The 12,318-nt window shown below is 47.5% G+C and overlaps 1 long non-coding RNA gene across 1 annotated transcript; it reads left to right on the top strand.

Annotated features, from left to right (window-relative positions):
• Positions 1 to 3,866: 3,866 nt before the first annotated feature.
• LOC120669747 lies at positions 3,867 to 4,601 on the top strand. Its single transcript, XR_005672783.1, has 2 exons — positions 3,867 to 4,149; positions 4,393 to 4,601. It is a non-coding gene; the product is annotated as an uncharacterized LOC120669747 (long non-coding RNA).
• The last annotated feature ends 7,717 nt before the right edge of the window (positions 4,602 to 12,318 follow it).

Here is a 12,318-nt window from a genome sequence, read left to right as displayed (position 1 = left end):
AATTGGCACTGGTCGAATAGACCGGTCTGACCGGTGCTTAAGAGCGGTCTGATCGGTCTGGACCATGTAGCCGGTCTAGCAACACCGACCGGTCTGACCGGTCGGTCTGATCGGTTTACCTGGAATCTGAGTACAACTAGAACTCTTTGTAGATTTAGATCTGTAATAGGATTTCTTGCGGGATAAGTCCACCCCACTCTATAAATATAAAGGGTCACGGCCGATTAGGGTATCCAATCGATCAAATCAATACAACTTTTATCTTTTTACTTTTCTCTTGCCCTAGCTTTTCCAATCTACTATTTGCTGTCCCTCCATCGTCTCTACGTCGATTGAGGGCGTTCTAGGTGGCCTGCCGACCCTAGAACAACCCTACGTGCGCCTACCCCGATGGGTCTTCCCGGGCTAACGTTCGTAGGCTTCGTCACCGTTCTGCCGGCGGCGACCGGTCTGACCGCTCCAAGGGACCGGTCTGACCGGTATACGCAGGAGGCGCTGCAGCGAGCTGCCTCTTCGCGCCGCACGTTCGAGTGCGTTCGTGTGTTGATCCTGAAAGGCGTCAACATACTTTTTGGCGACTCCGCTGGGGACAGAATCAATCGGCTGCCATGGCCGGTAAAATTCCTATACCTAGCGATGTTGATGCCGCCAACATCTAAAGGCCGACTGTTCAGCAACTTTCGACCGAACAACAGAAGGCTCTCGATGACATCCAGAAGAAGATCAGAGAGGAGAAGGAGAAGGAGATCCAGAAGCTGGAGGAAGAAGCCATAAAGCAGTACATCTCGCACTTCTCCATCGACCGACAAGAGAAGGTCACGACGGATGCCGGCTTCGATGCTTCACAGTTTGAGGTAAATTTCGATGAGAACAAGCAGCCTGTCCTTAATTCTAAAATAGCTAATGCTATAGATGATGCTGTTTCTTCTCATGTGAATAATAAGTTGGAGTTTATTGGTCAAAATATGCATGATATGTTTGATGACGTTTTAGCCGAATTGAAATACATCTTGGTATGAAGTCTGTCGGTAACAATGTATCTACATCTAATACTGATAAGACAATTCGTGGTTCGGCAATTCCAACTAATAATGCTATTATGACTAATTCGGCTAATCAGCAAAGCCGAATTAATTATAATGCATCACCTCATGCCAATGTGCCATATGGGGCAGCAAGTTCGTTGCGACATTCCACACTGCCGAACTTTGCTCAACCGAATAGTACACCGATCACAAATCGGCTTAATGCCAATGATGTTGGATCAGGTATTATCAAAGAGGAGGTGATTAAGATATTTCGACAAACTTTTGGTATAGAGCCTAAAGCCAAATGCCGATCTTATCAAAGGCCATACCCTGAGGATTACGATTATGTTGCATATCCTCAAGGGTTCAAAATTCCTGAATTTGTTAAATTCACTGGTGATGATAGTAGAACTATATTGGAGCATATAGGTCAATTTATTATACAATGTGGTGAAACTAGCACTAATGATATTTACAAATTGAGGTTATTTCCTTTGTCTCTATCGGGTGCTGCATTTACATGGTTTATTTCATTGCCACCCAATTCAGTTTTCACTTTTGCTGATTTAGAGCAAAAATTTCATGATTATTTCTTTAGTGGTGAAACTGAATTGAAATTGTCACATCTCACATCGGTTAAGCAAAAGATACATGAATGTGTTTCTGAGTATATTAGAAGATTTAGAGATACTAGAAACCGATGTTATAGTTTGACAATTTCTGATAGAGATTTAGCTGATCTAGCTTTTGCTGGTTTACTTGATTTTCATAAAGCAATGCTAGAGGGACAAGAATTTTTAGATGTTAGTCAAGTCTTACAAAAGGCTCTGGCTAATGAAAGCCGAGCTAAAGAAGCTAGAGATTCTCAAAAGTCCAATGAAAAACCTAATCGTCATGTTTATGTGCTCGGGTGTGATTCCAATTGTTCGGACGATGAAGGTAAAGATGTTTATACCACTGAATTTGTTTGGTCCTCTAATGATAAACCTTGCGTTTGCGGTTCTCTTAAGCCGATTCATAAAGATCGGCAAGAAAGATTTATTTTTGATGTATCCAAATGTGAGAGGATATTTGATGAATTATATAAGAATGGGTACATCAAGATGTCGCATGTCATACCGCCGCTTGAAGAATTAAAGTGGCGAGCTTATTACAAATTTCATAATACTTTCTCTCATGCGACTAATGATTGCAATGTGCTTCGAAGGCAAATTCAATCGGCTGTTAACGAAGGCCGAATAATTGTTCCACAAATGCAGGTGGATCAGAATCCTTTCCCTGCGCATACACATGTGCTTGAATTGAGTAATCCTAAAGTGTTAATTCGGCCAAATCAAGCCGAATCAACAAAAGGAAAAAATACAATTATTGGTGAAGAAAGGTCTGAGCCTTCGAAATCTCATCAGGAAGCTCCAGCAAAGAAGGTCCCTGAATATTCATTGAAGAATTCAGCGCTCGGGGGGCAAGAACAAAAGGAGGACGCCAGATCTGCTCAGACCGGTCTGGAGACCGGTCCGACCGGTCCATCTGGGATTTCTAAAAAAAATTCCAGAAACAACAAAAAGGAGAGGCCGAGTTTCAAGCAACTCTTGCCCAAGTATGAGGAGAAAGGAGCTACTCAGAAACAGAAGAAGCGACCAGATCAAGCTAAAGATACAAATCCATCATCGGAGCATCGTGAGCAATCGGCTTCTCATGTGCAGCAAGGTAATAATGTTTTTGCGCCATATTCATTTGGTGGGCCGATTGCTCCATGGTTCTGGTCGTATTCTTACTATTACACACCTATGGATTATAGTAGAATGTATATGCATTCATATTTTATTCAATATTTTTCTATATATCCAAGTTATGGTGCCTCTCAAAGACCGATTGTTGCTAGCAATAATCTGGTCAAAAACAAACCTGATTGCAGCAAGGAGGGTGAGAAAGATATAAAACAAGATGACAAGTATTTACAGCCGAGGTGGTGCCCTTCAGGCTTGTCTCACACCCAAAAGAGAAGGCTGCAGCGGATGCGCAAGAAGGAGTCTATGGAACAGCAAGTGGAGGTTGTACCAGCAAGGTCGGCGACCATGAAGCAGGTATGGAGGCCTAAGCAAGTTGTTTCGTCATCATCTTGAAAAAGAAGCAAGATATGGCCGGTAGAATTTATCGCCCTTCGAACAAAATATGGCCGATGCATATTTATCATCGTCCTTAGACAATTTTGGTCCAGAGGCTTGTTTTTTGGCATGCTAGCATCACCAAAAAAACAGGGGGTCATATGTTGACGATCAAAATTAGCACTGGTCGAACAGACCAGTCTGACCGGTGCTTAAGAGCGGTCTGACTGGTCTGGACCATGTAGCCGGTCTGGCAACACCGACCGGTCAGACCAGTCTACCTGGAATCTGAGTACAACTAGAACTCTTTGTAGATTTATATCTGTAATAGGATTTCTTGCGGGATAAGTCCACCCCACCCTATAAATATAAAGGGTCACAGCCGATTAGGGTATCCAATCGATCAAATCAATACAACTTTTATCTTTTTACTTTTCTCTCGCCCTAGCTTTTCCAATCTACTATTTGTTGTCCCTCCATCGTCTCTACGTCGATTGAGGGCATTCTAAGTGGCCTGCCGGCCCTAGAACAACCCTACGTGCGCCTGCCCCGACGGGTCTTCCCGGGCTAACGTTCGTAGGCTTCGTCACCGTTCTGTCGGCGGCGACCGGTCTGACCGCTCCAAGGGACCGGTCTGACCGGTATACGCAGGAGGCGCTGCAGCGAGCTGCCTCTTCGCGCCGCAAGTTCGAGTGCGTTCATGTGTTGATCCTGAAAGACGTCAACAGACAGCTCAGTGGAAGTGCTCTCTGGATTGTTGGGTGACAACGAGGGGGCCAGGCTTAAGGTTGTGGCCATTGGTGGGCTAGGCGGGGTCGGCAAGACCACGCTTGCCAAAGAGGTCTACTCTAAGCTGAGAGGACAGTTTGAGTGCCATGCTTTTGTGGGGGCATCGCGAAGGCCTGACATGAGGAAACTTCTCACAAACTTGCTCTTGCAAGTCCGGCGGAGCCAGCCCGTACCTACGAGGTGACTGATCTCATCAACGAAATCAGGGCGCATCTGCGGTATCGGAAGTACGTTTCTTTTTCTTTTTGATGTGTTAGATTATCGCAGGCTTATACTCGAGGAATAGCTCAGTTACTTTTTCACCCCAATAAAGCAATGACAATTCACCATCCTTTTGCTCCTTGGAAATCCTTTTTCTATACAAACTTAATGGGAATAACAGTTGTTGACTTGAACTGAATTTTTTTTTCTATTGTGTTGTAGATGTCACATTTTACTCTTAACTTGACATGTGTTCAAATGTTTTGCAGGTACTTCATTATAATTGATGATTTATGGCCTTCATCTACCTGGCATATTTTCAACGCCGCTTTTCCAGATGGTGATCATGGCAGTAGGATACTCGTAACTACAGAAGTCGATAGTGTGGCTCAAGAATGGTGTGATCATAACTTCAAGTGTGTTTTTAATATGGAACCACTGAATGATGAGGCTTCAAGCGAATTATTTCTCAGTAGAGCTTTTGGAAATCTATCTGATTTTACGGTAAATCAAAGTGAAGCTTTACGCAAAATTATAAGCGTATGCCGTGGTCTTCCCCTAGCAACAATTACTACAGCTAGTGTTTTAGCAAGCCAGCCATGTATAATGGAGCAATGGAAATGGCAATACACGCATTATTCATCAAGTATCGATTGGACAACAAATCCTAAACTGGAAGGACTGAAACTAGTGCTTTGCTTGAATTATAACGCTCTTCCTCACCGCTTGAAAGCATGTAAGCTCTACCTTTGCATGTATAAAGAAGAATACATAATTTTGAAGGATGCTTTAGTGAAACAATTGGTCGCTGAAGGTTTTGTCAGTGCGATTGAAGGAAAAGACAAAGAGGAAGTTGCAGGGTACTATTTTGACGAGCTTGTCCGTAGAGGAATGATCCAACCTGTAGATATAGATCACAATGACAAAGTGTGGTCATGTACAGTGCATCACTTGGTACTCAACCTTATCCGGTACGAATCCATGGGACTTAATTTTGTGACCGTGCTTGATCATTCTCAAACAGATATTGCACTTGCTCAGAAAGTTCGTCGACTATCTCTCCACTTTAGCAACACAGAAGTTGCAATATCTAATATGGAACTGCCACATGTTCGGTCACTTGCCTTTTTTGGATTATCGAAATGTATTCCTTCTTTTGCTAACTTCAAGATTCTTCGTGTTATAATCCTTCATCTATGGCCTGATCACAGTGAGGTGATTTATGATCTAACTGGAATTTCAGAACTGTACCGACTGAGAGTTCTGCAGGTTAGTGCATACCATCTGAGTGTCAAACTACCAAAGAGCATGAAACACCTAAAGGATTTGGTTACATTTGAAATAGAAGGAAGATTATCTGCTGTGCCGCATGATATTGTAAATTTGCCGGGCTTGTGTTGACACTCAAAATTGGCACGATGAAGGTTTTCTGGACAATCCAGGCAGGACCGGTCAGACCTCTCCCTTGAACCGGTCAGACCGGTCTAGACAAGTTTGTCAAATTGCAAATTGGACTGCACCATTGCGTAGATCTCATCGAGACGATCGAAATGCATATATAGAATGTCTAATTCGGAGTCCGGATGGGGGAGTTATGCCTCCCGGAAGACCTGCACCCCGGTCAGACCGGTCCAGAGCAGTCAGACCGGTCCAGAGACCGGTCCGAAACGCCCAGTCCGAGTTAGGAGTTGTATTTTGACACAGTATTTAATAGGGTTCCTACTCCTAACAGGTACAGACCTCCCCACCCTATATATATGAAGGGCCACGGCCGATTGAGGGTAATCCCAATCGATTCACATATTTATCCTTTACTTTTTCCTCCAAACTCTAACTTTTCCAATCTCATCTGCTGTTCTTCGCTCATCTCCACGGCGTTCGATGGCGTTCTGAGTGGCCTGCCGACCTCAGAGCAACCCTAGCTCCATTAGCTCCGACGGGGTACCTCCTGAGCTCTTGGTTCTAGGTCTTCGCCGTCTTCCTGGACTACCGGTCTGGCCGGTCCGCTATACCGGTCTGACCGGTCCGCTATACCGGTCTACGTGCTCAGGTGAAGAAGGAGCATGAGTTCAAGAGGCTGAGGGACAGACAATTCAACCACTACAGACCGATGGTCCGTCAAGGCAAGGTGTGGAGGGTCAAAGCAGTTGACCAGCCAGCACGACCGGTTGAATCGCCTCAGGCGACCGGTCTAACCGGTTCAAGCAACCGGTCTGACCGCCCAGAGCAACCGGTCAGACCGGTTGAGGTTGCATCAAAGCAGAAAGCCGAATTGGCAACGGCCCGTTTCGGTTCCTTGCGATTGTGAAACACTGCTAGCATTCTTGGTACTAGGCAATGAGGAGCTAGTGGGTCGTGAGGCTACATCAAAAGCACAGCAATATGGAGCTCGACGACATTTAAGTGCTCGGAGGGGGGGCAAAATATTGGCAACTGATGATTTACCTCATGAAGTTTCTGTACAATGGATCAGTTTGCAAGGGGCGCTCAAGACTTTGATAATGTTCTTGAAGTGTTGAGTTGGTTGAAATTGTAATATCAACAAATAAAAGCCGAATTAGATGTTTTTCAATTCGAGCTAAAAAATTGGCAAACTGTTTCTAATGAGGTATATCGATGCTCTTACTTCTATTCTTCGGTTAAAGAATGAAACCGAATTTACTTGGGGGCAGAACAGTAAGAGGTCTTTGGTTTATTTGTCTTCACCATCTGTGCTCAAGGCGTCTAGGAGAGGGATTCCTTTCAGGCTTTATGTGGCTGCTGAAGACAAGGTCATTGGGGCTGTTTTGACTCAAGAAACCGAAGACAAGGAGTATGTCATCACGTATATAAGCCGACGACTTATTGATGCGGGGATAAGATCTATGAGAGGCCAAATCATAGCGGATTTTATTGTTGAGCATCGGATTAATGACAAGCATGATTTAAAAGTCGGCTATGTTACTTGCACGCCATGGAAGTTGTATTTCGATGGATTGGTTTGTGATGATGGTTAAGGAATTGGTGCTGCTTTTATTTCTCTGAATGGTGCTATTTTTGAGTTCTCAAACCGATCAAAAGAGGATTGCACAAATAATCAAGTTGAGTAAGAAGCGCTTTTATTTGGCTTGGAATTTCTACAAATTATGGGTGTGAAACATGTTGAAGCCTTTGGTGATTCACTTCTGACGGTGCAGCAAGTAGTCAAGGTATGCTAATGATGCAATTGATATTTAAATGCGTATCTTGACAAGTGCCTCGATATTATTTTTCCTTTGATGAATTTGTTATAAGATATATACCAAGGGAAGAGAATGGACAGGCTATTGCTCTGGCTAAGCAAGTATCTGGCTAAGCGATTGTGAAGAAATATTTTCACATTTGAAAGCCGATGCAAGCAAAAGTCGAGTTGCAGGTTCTGGACGAACCGGTTCGACCGGTCGATGCAACCGGTCTGACCGCCCATGTGACCGGTCTGACTGCCCATACTACTGGAAACACCAATTCGGCTATGAAAGGTGACTCATCACTAAAGCCGAAGATCAGGACTGGAGGGTTCATATAATCTCCTATCTAAAGATCTTGGTCATGGTGCAGAAAGAGATAGTCGGCGGATAACACTTAAAAACATTTTAGTCGACGATAAGCTCTATCGTTGAACAACCGAAGATTTATTTCTTAAATTTTTGAGCTCGGATCAGGCCCGGGTTGCCGTGAGCAAAGTTCATGAAGACATTTGTGGTACACATCAATCGGCTCCCAAGGTGAAGTGGTTGTTTAAAAGAGACGGTTTGTGTTAGTTTACCATGATGTCTGATTATTTCAAGCAGTATAAAGGGGTGTGAAGAATGTCAGCGGTTTGGTGATTTACTGTTGGTGCCCGCTGTGTTGATACATCCTATTATCAAATCATGGTCGTTCCGAGGTTGAGGATTTAATTTTATTGTTAAAATTAATCCTCTATCTTCAAAAAGACATTGCTTCATATTAGTTGCTATAGATTATTCTACTAAATGGACCGAAGCGATTCTTTTGAAGAACATGATTCACAGCTGAGATAATTTATACTCAGGCTTATTCTGCTTGCACCAGATGACATGGCCATATACATTATCGTCATTAAAAGCAAGACATGATTGGGGCGTAGGTACTTCTCGTTGTTCAAGTGCATTTTTGAGCTTGGAGATATGTTTTTTGGTACGCAAGCTTTACCAAGAAACATGGGGGCATATGTTGACACTCAAAATTGGCACGATGAAGGTTTTCTGGACAATCTGGGCAGGACCGGTCAGACCTCTCCCTTGAACCGTGTAACGAACATGGCACCATTTATGCCATTTCGAGTGATTTTGGTGATCGAATGACAACGCAATCAATGGGACTAATGTTTTTGTTAAGTGAACATTTCTAGATCCCAGGGATGAAGTAAAAAGGCCATACAAAGCAAAACACGAAGAAAGAACTCAAAGAAACGCTGAAATGGACGAGTTCTGCAGAAACCTAGAGCACCGGTTGAACCGATGCCTATAGCATCGGTGCATCCGATGGTTGTCGGATGATTTGACGGCCTGGCTTTTTGGCACAAGTATGTACGCCTCTGAAGATCAAGTGAAGCACCGGTTGAACCGACGGTCTAAGGAGGGGCATCGGTGCAATAGGAGTACTATGTTCCAGAGACGATGCAAGTCGAGCAAGAGCCAAGTCTTCAGCACCGGTTGAACCGGTGATGCATCGGTGCATACCATCGGTGTAATGACGTCAGCAAAAGAGAAGAAGGCCAACAACTAGTTGAGTGCTGTGAGTGACCGGTTTAACCGACGGCTAAACATCGGTTCAACCGGTGGTCACTGTGTCAGCTGTCAGGAGCTCAACGGCTACTTCGGGTCTTACAGTGATCGGATGAACCGACGCTACCCCTGCCAGAGGCATCGGTTCATCCGATGATACGCATATTTTCTGCTGACTATTGGATCAACGGCTACAAGACTTTGTGGCCTATATATACGCCTCACCCCGGCCATTTGAAGTTTGCTGGAGTTGCTGGACTTCCCACACATACTCAAGAACACCTCCAAGCCATACAAGAGCATATTGATCATATCCTTAGCTCTTAGCACACTTTGAGAGTGTTGTGTAAAGGATAGCTCTTAGTGAGTGAGTTTGCAAGGCCTAGAGCCTTTGTGCTGTGGTTCTTAACTGAACCAAAAGAAGATTTCGGTGCGCCGGCACCTTGGAGTTTTGAAGGCTCGCCGGCAATGTCATCGACCCTCCGACTTGGGAAACTTAAAAATCTCAGGTTCTTGGGAAACTTAAAAATCTCAGGTCTCTAACTCTGGATCACATGCCCTCTAGAACAGATTGTATTGGTAGGGGTGCTTCAAGCCATGAAATTTCCTGCGAATTGAGCATTGTGTCCTCTCCTCCTCCTCTCCTTGAAAAGCTTGAGTTGTCACCGAGGTTTTGCATCGTTTCTGTCCCTCATGGATTGGAGAGCTACGCAAGCTTTCCATTTTAAAGATTGAAGTAGTGGAGCTGTCAAGTAATGATGTTGATACTCTCAAAAAGTTACCTTCCTTGACTGCTCTTTCACTGTTTGTCCGCACAGCCCCTGGAGGAAGGATCATCTTTGACAAGGAGGATTTCCTAAGACTCAAGTACTTCAAGTTCATGTGTACCACAGTGTGTGTGTTATTTCTGGAGGGAGCTATGCTTAGGCTCCGAAGGCTCAAGCTAGGTTTCAATGCTATTAAAACAGACCAATGCAGTTTGGTAGAGGCTGGCTTCATGCACTTGTCAGGCCTTAAAGAGATATCTCAGAAAGTTGGTGATGCTGGGAGCGATGGATCTAATAAAAGAGCTCTTGAGTCTGTACTGGTGAACACCATTTGCAAGCATCCAGGATCTCCTGTCATGAACCTTAAATGGGTTGACTGGATTTTCTATGGTGACAAAGAAAAGATCATGGTGGTACAAAAAGATACAACTCTAGAAAAACAAGATGTCATCACAGAGGAAGTTTCAGATGAGCATGGAACCCCATACTTTCTTGTGGAAGATGATAAAAAAGGAAAGAGCTTATAGCAGGTGAAATCTGGCTGCCCTTCCTGTTTACTTCTTTATACATTATCTGCACTTCCGGTTTTGACCTTAAACTCTCTGTGCCTGTGCTTCTACAAGTATGTACCCTGGATTTAATGAGTTCTAAACTGTTCTTGTCACAGGTGTCCTCTGTCACTAGGATGCTCACTGGCAAGATTCAGGTTGAGGTAAATCTTTTCATTGTCATTCTTCAGTTTTCTCCTGCCAATATCTTTTATCTTGGCATTTTTTTACAAATACATGTGCTGTTATGCTCCAATCCCACGAACCACATATTTTTTGAGAGAATTGCACAGCAATCCTGAAATTTTACATGTTGCACCTCTACTTCGCAAGTCCTCTAACCTGGCACCGTTTGCATGAAAAGCAATTAACTCTGACAGACAGAGGAGTTAGAGATGGCAGCTGCCATGGAACCAATTGTCAGGGTGGTGCTCACGAATGTTGTAATTAACAGAGTAAGGCATATAGATGACATAACTGTTGGCGTATATGTGTTAGGCACATCTAGGGCCCATGTACAGACTTCTATATTGCCCACCTTTCTAGGGTTTGGATGAATACACTAAGTCATTCACTCCTACATGGTATCAGTCTAGGTTTTCCTCTCTCTCCTTCCACTGCCGCCGCCGCCGCCATGTCTGGCCGCCGGCCGCCGGCGCCTCCTCCCCTTCCCACCTCTTCTTCTGCGCCGCCCCTGCTCCAGCCCGCCGCCCCTGCGCCGAGCGCGTGGCCCGCGTCTGGATCTGCAGTGCCGGCCGCCGCCTCCTCTACTGCGGGCTTCGGTGCTCCGGCCGCGGCGGCCCTGGCGCTCCCTGGTCGTCGTGGGGGGCTGCTGCGGGTGCCGCAGGGGCCGCTGCAGGGGCCGCCGCGGGCACTGCGCGGCCGTGGCTGCCGCCGCCAACGCCTGGCCGCCGGCACCCCTCCCCTCTCCTCCTCCCTCCCGCCTGCCCCTACCGCACGCAGTCCCTAGCGGCCCGCCGCCGCCCTCACTGCGGCCGCTGTCGCGCCAGGCCTGGACGCCGCCGCCGCCGCCGTCGCAGCGGCCGCTGGCGTGCCAGCCCTAGCCGCTGCCGTCACGGATCCGTCGCCCGAGCCCGCCGCCTCTGCCCTGCCCGCTGCCCTTGCACCTGCAGGTGCGCGCGGCCCCTGGCGTCCGGGCGGGCTGGCCCTGGCTGCCACCGTCGCGGATCCGCCGCCGCCTCTACCCGCAGGAGGTGCCGCGGGCGCGGCCGGCCTGGCCCCCGCGGACGCCTTGCCCACCGCTGCTGCCCTGCATGGCGCGGCTGGCCTGGGCGTCGCTTCCCTTCCCACGCTGGCGCCGCTCCTCCTCCCGGTGGCCACTTCCTCCTCTGGGATACCCACCGGGCCGCCGCCATCGCTGCGGGTAAGCAGCCCCTTCCCGCCGGGGTCGCTACGGCCGTCTCCGCCCTTACCGCAGCTCTCCTCGCCGCCAAGACTGAGGCTGCGGCGGCCCAGGAGCATGTACGCGCGGCCGCACTCGCCTGGGAGCGCGAACGTGCTGCAGCAGATGCTCTTGCTCGCTAGGTCGCCGAGGTGAAGCACTACCTCTTCGTCTCCCCCGACCGGCAGCCGCTCGTTGCTACTCCACCGAGCTCCTCTGCACCGCCTGCCACCACTCTTCCTGGTGCTCCTCCCCCCGGGCCATGCAGAGGTGGGGGGAGCAGACGTCATCGGTGAGGGGGACGCGGTGATGGTACTGGTTGTCAGAGCACACCCATACCTCCTGCTCTTGCTGGTGTGCCATGGACATCCATTGACAATCCATGGTTAGGGTGCATCTCGATGTGGCCATTCCAGGGCCCAGGGAGGGCTCCTCGTCCTCAGTACCAGCCAACGACCATGTTCACGGGCGCCACTCCTCAGCTCCAGCCGGCGGCCTTGTTCACCAGTGCTGCTCCCCTGTTCGCGCCGTCCTGGACTCCACCCGCTCAGCCCAGCCAGCCTCCGACCTGTCCTGGGGGATGGGACCAGGCAACGCTGGCGCAGTCCTTCAGTACCATGGAGCTGACACCGCCGGTCAGCACCGAGTGGATCGCCGACTTGTGTGCCTCCTTCCACACCACCCCCGTTGCCGATATCCTCTCTTCTGTCCG

This window comes from Panicum virgatum, chromosome 4N (genome assembly GCF_016808335.1).
Source record: "Panicum virgatum strain AP13 chromosome 4N, P.virgatum_v5, whole genome shotgun sequence".
Lineage (NCBI taxonomy): Eukaryota > Viridiplantae > Streptophyta > Magnoliopsida > Poales > Poaceae > Panicum > Panicum virgatum.
Note: the sequence above shows the minus strand (reverse complement) of the source record. Positions and strands in the feature narration are given on the sequence as shown.